Below are 7,271 nucleotides of genomic sequence, written 5' to 3'. Positions count from 1 at the left end.
AAAGGTGAAAGGGCCACAGGAAAAGTGGCGTGATGACAGATTCGATTTGACTGCGCAGGCGAACAGAACTCGCTGGCTCGACTACGGTTAAATTAAATAACGGATATCTCCGACATCAGAAGTGGGATTCACCATAGCCTCGCGGGCATTCTGATAAAGTGATTTTCGGTCGATATTAAATTCAGTGGCGCATCGAAGGCTTGCGCAGCCGCGTGGTGCGAGACACCGGAGTCGTGATAGGCAGTCAAATGCACTGGTCGCGTGTTGAGCCGGACGGTTGCAAGTGTCATCAGTGTCGGCCAGAAAATTTGGGGAAGAATGGAAGACAACAACAACAGCACACTGGCGGAACTGCGGCTGAAGTGCGGAGAGCTGGAGTGACGCACTTCAGGCGTGATAACGGTGGTCACATTGCATCTGTGTGCACGAGATGGGTATCAGCGGCTGCGAGCGGCAGCATCAGCTGCATGTAGAAGCGAGTTGATTTGTGTGATTCAACAGTGACAGTATCGGGTGAGCCCTTTCCAATTATTCTTTGATTTGGGAGCTGAATTGGCTAAAAGATGGGAATAGAGATGTGTTTGATTGCAGTGTTGTTTGCACATCTGCCTTCCCATTGGCGAGCCCTGTGCTACGATAGGTTGTGCTTAGACTATCGGAAGCAATATTCGAAAATGGTTTCGGACAGTGGCCTTTGCCGCTTATGTCAGACCCTGTGAAGGAAAAATGTTTCTGTTGAAAAATAATTAATTTAAAAAAATTACGAGTTGCCGTCTGTTTGGTCTGCCGTGCCGTTTGGTTTGAAGAGTGCATCTTCTACCTTCATCATGCAATTGTTAAGGCGTTTGGAATTTATCATGATTATTTGCGATAGTTTACATAGATGCATGTTAATCATGGCAAACTCGGAAGAAAAGGCTTTCCGAAGGCTGAAGGTTGTATTAAATGTGTTGACTGTACCAGAGTTGCCATTTAACGTTACCAAATGTGGGTTTCTTGAACCTACTACGCAGTATCTGAGCTATGAGGTGTGCGGTGGAGAAATCAGACCCAATTCCTAGAAAATCCTTACGTTAAAGGTCCGTCCTTTTAATCGGTGCAATTAAGAGACCGTCGTAAGACCATTTATTGAATTGGTGCCTTATTTTCAAAAACGTGTACCTCGATTTTCTCAGATCATGAGACAGATTCTTCGGCTTCAAGTATCTATAAGTGAAATGACGATATTCAGAAATTGGAACGAACGTTTTTAATATTATTACAAATGAGCCTGTAATCGTTATTTGTGGGTTCGAAACATCTGATCAAATTTGAAACAGATATAAGCTCTTGTGGATATGGTCCAATGCTAATACACCTAATTAATGGAGACCCTTATGTTGGTGGATATATTGGTAGAACTATGTGTCTTGTGGAGTCCAAGTAGCCTTTGTATGAATTGGAAATATTGGTTGGCGTGCAATTATTCTGACATTTTTGGCATTGTTTGCTCAGATGAGAGTTTGTAGTCTATACTTATTGCAGATGTAATCATTTCTAAACAAAAAAAAAATTAACTGAAGTGCATCATAGAGTAGAGGAAGAGAAAGCGCAAGGCAATTGTGGAATTCTTTTTGTGTCCAGAATTCACATGACTGATTTAACTCCGATAAATAAAAATAAATTGACAGAAAAACGTCTGAACTTAGAATGGAAATCTCAAATGACCGACTGATCAACTTCAGGATTCAGGATTTATTGGTATAGTTTATAAACAACTAAAAATAATTGAAATTAACTTGAGTTACGAAGAGGGATTTTAAAGAATACAGAGAGGTGTGAGGCAATGTTATCTGCCAGTAGTGTCCCTTAAATTTTGTTGGATAGTTATTAATCAAGGTTATAAATCCGTTATGTGTTTGGGTTGGAAAAAATAGACCCAGCAATATTTATCAGAATTGTTGGAAATGACTAAGTTTAAAGATTGTTGAAAATTGTATCATGTGTAAAGTTGTAAAGTAGTCATCTGGCTGGATACCAGGACCGCAGAGGTGATGGGAAGATGCTCTTGGCGGGGTGCAACTTGCGGCGAACTGCACAGTTAGTAGTGCAACCAATGCAAGCCCTTAAGAGATGCCAATCGGACCCACCCTTTGGGCTTGATACCACCACATGACACAGAGAAAAGTATAAAGAAAGAGAAATTTAAAGTTACGTTATGCCGGTTCGGTAAAATTATGGAAGTAAGAGCACAATTTTGTTAAGGCAAGATTAACTTAAAATGGATAAATTGGAAATTGAAATTGTTACGAATGAGAGAGAGGAGAAAGAAAGAGATAAAGAAATGAAGATGGAAATCGGTACATTTTAAAATCCTTAACAAGCAAAAGAACTTATAAGTATGCGCATGAGTTTTTGAGGGCATTGCCAAATAGACAAATAAGCAATCACGTTGATTGATAAAGATTTAGACGACTCAAGTGGAGATGCGTCTGATTCCCATGTGGGGAATGATGATATGGATGGCACGGTTGATGCCTTGGAATCCCAAGAGGGGATATAAAGACCGCACCATAACAGAAGGAATTGTTATGGCGGGGGTCAGTGGAGACCGCACCATAACAGAAGGAATTGTTATGGCGGGGGTCAGTGGAGACCGCACCATAACAGAAGGAATTGTTATGGCGGGGGTCAGTGGAGACCGCACCATAACAGAAGGAATTGTTATGGCGGGGGTCAGTGGAGACCGCACCATAACAGAAGGAATTGTTATGGCGGGGGTCAGTATGTGGGTGTAAAAGGAAATACACCAGTTGATAAAGCTATGTAATTAGAGAAGTCTGAATTGTAAATTATGATTAAAATGAAGATGTAATTTGTTATGTTATCATGAAACCAAGATGCTTATTTTGTCTAAATGCCTCAATACTTATGTTTAGAAAATTAATGAAATGTTTGTTGACAATAAAATGTAACGAGTACCGAAATTTTAGAATACTGTGATTTAAAGTTAACACACGAGGACGTGTGATTTGTCAGGAAGGCCGTGTCGGATCACATGAAACGGGGCCTACTTTATTCCTATGGTCAGAATATGTGAAGCGGAGCCTTTTGAAATACGAAAAGAGCTTGTACTCTATGGTTTCGAAAGGTTATCCTGCCAAACTAACATTTGAAGACACTAGAAGTGTAAGCGAGAGATCGCCGACTGAGGCACTCGTTGGTGGAATCATTTATAAGGCTGTGAGGGTCCAGAGAGACCGTGACGCAAGAGGTGCGTGTGAGCGTTGCAAAGTGTGCAGCAAGAGCCTGTATAAATTGATGAAGAGATGTTGAGTAAGAGTTGTGGTACGAGCAGAGAAAGAAGATACAGATTTGGTACGAGAAGAGAATGAAGTGGCGAGAAGAAATAAAAGTAAAGCTTATTTGACATGAATAAAACAGATAAAATGAAATGTTAAGTTGAGACCAAAGAGAGAAAAAAAGAGAGAATGATAAATGAAAATGACAGTTATGTTTAGAGCTATTAGAAGACACGTCACGCGAGGACGCGTGAATTGTCAGGATGGCCGTGTCGGCGAGTTGGTTGCTAAGTGCAAATTTGGAAAGCTTGTTGCTATGGCAACAGAACTATTCGGCATGCTCAGGTATTGGTAGCCTGTAGGTGTCGCTGGCGCGCAGGCGCAATGACAGTTGAGTCGGTAACAGGAGTGTTACTGAGTGAGGTCTGTTCGTCTGTCGCAACAATAGGAGAGAATGAGAGAGACAGCTTGAGATTGTCTAGGAATGACATCTGAGTGAAAAGTAAGAAAAGGTGAAAGGGCCACAGGAAAAGTGGCGTGATGACAGATTCGATTTGACTGCGCAGGCGAACAGAACTCGCTGGCTCGACTACGGTTAAATTAAATAACGGATATCTCCGACATATACAATAACATAAAAATGTTTACAGGTAGCAAACTAAAAATTGGTGATAATGTTCGAATTTCTAAATATAAAGGAGTTTTTGAAAAGGCCTATACGCAAAATTGGAGCACTGAAATCTTTAAAATTATTAAAGTACAAAATACTAATCCTGTGACATACTTACTGGAGGATTTAAATTCTAATCCAATTAAGGGCGGTTTTTATAAAGAAGAACTGAAAAAAACTAGTTTCCCAGATGAATACCTAGTTGAAAAAGTCTTGAAAAGAAAGGGTAACAGAGCGCTTGTCCGCTGGCTCAATTTTCCAAAAAGTGCTGATAGTTGGATTGAAACATCTGAAATTTTCTAATAATTCAAACACATGGAGAAATATTTTTATTCTATTTTTATTATAATTGTTTTTTGTTTTGTATTGATTATAATTATGTGTTGATTATTATTATATACATTAGATTTATTTTAATATCTTATATTTAAACATTTTTAAATAAAGTATATTGTTTCAAACTTAAATTAATAGTTGTATTTATTTATTAATATATTTTACAAATTTTTTTTCTTTCTTTTCTTTTCTTTTTTATTTTTTTTTTTTTTTTTTTCTTTTTTTTAAATTTTTTTTAGTCTTTCTTAACATTCTTTTAATTTCTTAGCATAATAATCGGAAGCGAAATGCTTTATTAAATGTGTCATTTGGTTGATAGTCGCACTTTCATTTTCCTTCAACTTTCTTTTTAGTCTTTCTGTACGAACAAGACTATCAGTTTGTCTCTGAATTTGAGACTCCAAATCCTGTGACTGAGCTTCTAAAATCGCCATTTCACCCCTAATTCTATTTTCCTTCTTTTTTCATCACAAATAATTCGCTTGTCATCTTTATTGTCTAATGTTATTTTTGTTATTTTTATCGTGCTTATTTCATGTCCTCTAGATCTAAACATACACATAGAATCATATTCTTGCTGACCAGTAAATAGACATGTTTTATATCCATCAAATGTTATTTTTTTTAAGCTGCTATATTTTATACCCTTGTTCTTTTTCACACACTTTTCAGGCTGATTACCGATACTTTCTGATTTATAGGCATACATCTTTGACCTCAAGCCTACAAACTCTGTCATTGCCCTACCGTTCAATTCATCCTTAAAGAAACCTAAGCGCTTTTTATTACATTGTTTAAAATTATATTGCTTAGCCAGTTCATCTGAATACTCGGATGTATCAAATTTATACTCGATATCATTTCTGATGTCAGCATATAAATCATCAGTTTTTATTGAGTAAACGAATGAATCGGTATCCATATAATTAAGTTGTAATTTATTTTCAAATTTTGGTTTCATATACGAATAATGAAAATCATACATTTTCCATTTTGATAATTCTAAAATTATGAAACCTAAATAAAGTGGTTTATCACAAACGTTTCGTAATTTCTTTAACTGAATCGCATACAGTTTGTCTGTAAACCTTGTTGCGCTATGGAAATTGGGTCGACTTATTAACTCCCTGGCGCATAGTCGTGGACGTCCTCCTTGTGGACCACTGGGTGGAGCTTCCCATTCAGTGACTAGACGGACATCTACATGCTTTTCACTTGACTCAAGACATTTTCCATAAATTGAATTATTTAAGAGCTTGTAAAAGGCTTTTTTAAAAGCAGTGTCTGCCCGGGTTCTATGCTCAGTATTTATATCAATATAAATTTTTAACCAGGGCTTCTGTTTAAATTCAAGGATAGAGTGAATCTTTTTAAGCTTCAATCCATTCTTCATACACTGCTTTAGGGTTTTGATATGAATAATATAACTCTCCTTGTCTTGGAGATCTGCTATTAACTTTTTTGTTTTTGAATTTACTGTGGGGAGCTTGTTGGCTGGACAGAAAGGGAGATCATTATGTGAATCGTGAAGCGAGTATGGATATTCTAAGTCAACCTCTAATATATATCCATACTCGCCGTCATCACTAATATTTTCTACATTAAATTTTTCTACTTCTTCTACTTCTAACCACTTAAACTTTCCATAAGGTAGGGGCTCAGACATGGCCCATCCATACAAATTATTAGCATCCACATACATTAAGTATTCTGACTCCTTGGTAGGATCAAAATCTTTAAGATATTTATGGTTTGCCTTGGTATACCTATGACTACATTGTACTAAGCCCCCTCGAATCCCACACTGTATAAATCGAATCATGTCGATATCCGTGAGTAATTCGAGGGTAATTTGAGTAGTTTTCAGCATAGCATCCCAAGACAAACTCGGGATTGTAAAATAATGAGCAGGATCAAGCTCATGAACTTGTAAACAAATTCCTCTAAAATTTTGAAAAATGTCGGTCAACAACAAAACATCAGTTTTTAAATATAATTCTAAGTAGTCTTTAAGTGATTGACACTTGAAATGACTCCATACTTTACATGCGTGTGCGTAATCATCCTCAGAACATTCTGTCTCTGTCAAATTGCTATAAAACTTTTCCCTTGGTGGAAGAGAAATATCTTCAAGTTTTTGAGACGAATCTAAATATTCGTATGGGAAAACACCTTTCCTACGAAGAAGGGAAAAATCTTCCCTATTTGGATATTGATGGCTTAAAACATTTAAATCTTCATCATTTAAATTATTCGCAAGAGTTTCTAGACTAGAGGACATGAATCTGAATGAGTCTAAGAATCTAATTTCCAATGTATTTTTTCCTACTGGAACATATTTTGAAATGGCTATATATAATTCCTTGTTCGTAGGAATTACACGAATTTCTCCTTCTGTTTCACCGAGATCTTTCACAAATAAATGGGCGTCATATTTGGAAAAGTTGTGGAAGAAAACGGGAATAAAATTACCTGTTTTAAATTTGAGATTGCATTCATTATGAGCTGCACCTCGAAATCTGCCTGTAAAATGACAGTGATCTCTCACTCTGTCATTCCCTAATTTTCCCTTACAAATATGACAATTAAGAGCTGTATTAAAATTTAGATTGTCTTGTTGAGACATTTGAAGTGGAATTATTTTTGACATATGATTTTGATATATCTCGGACAAATCGGACGTTAAATTTTCAATGAAAGTGCGACTAACATTTCCACCTGTTTTTAAAACTAACTTATCTAAATTAGAATTATATACACACTTTATGTAGTATGCAAATGATATTGGAACATGCTTATTAATTAACTTTGTTTTCTCACTTACTGCTACTGACATCGGTTCCAGTATGCATTCAAAGTCCGCATAAACCACAAAAGGCACCTCCAGTTGTCGATGATAATTCGAATATTTCAGCTCTGATTTATTGGGATGTGGTACTTCAGTGACGACATTGCTGCATATTTCCGCATGTTTTGCAGCTCTT

This window comes from Drosophila kikkawai, unplaced genomic scaffold, assembly GCF_030179895.1.
Source record: "Drosophila kikkawai strain 14028-0561.14 unplaced genomic scaffold, DkikHiC1v2 scaffold_128, whole genome shotgun sequence".
Lineage (NCBI taxonomy): Eukaryota > Metazoa > Arthropoda > Insecta > Diptera > Drosophilidae > Drosophila > Drosophila kikkawai.
Note: the sequence above shows the minus strand (reverse complement) of the source record.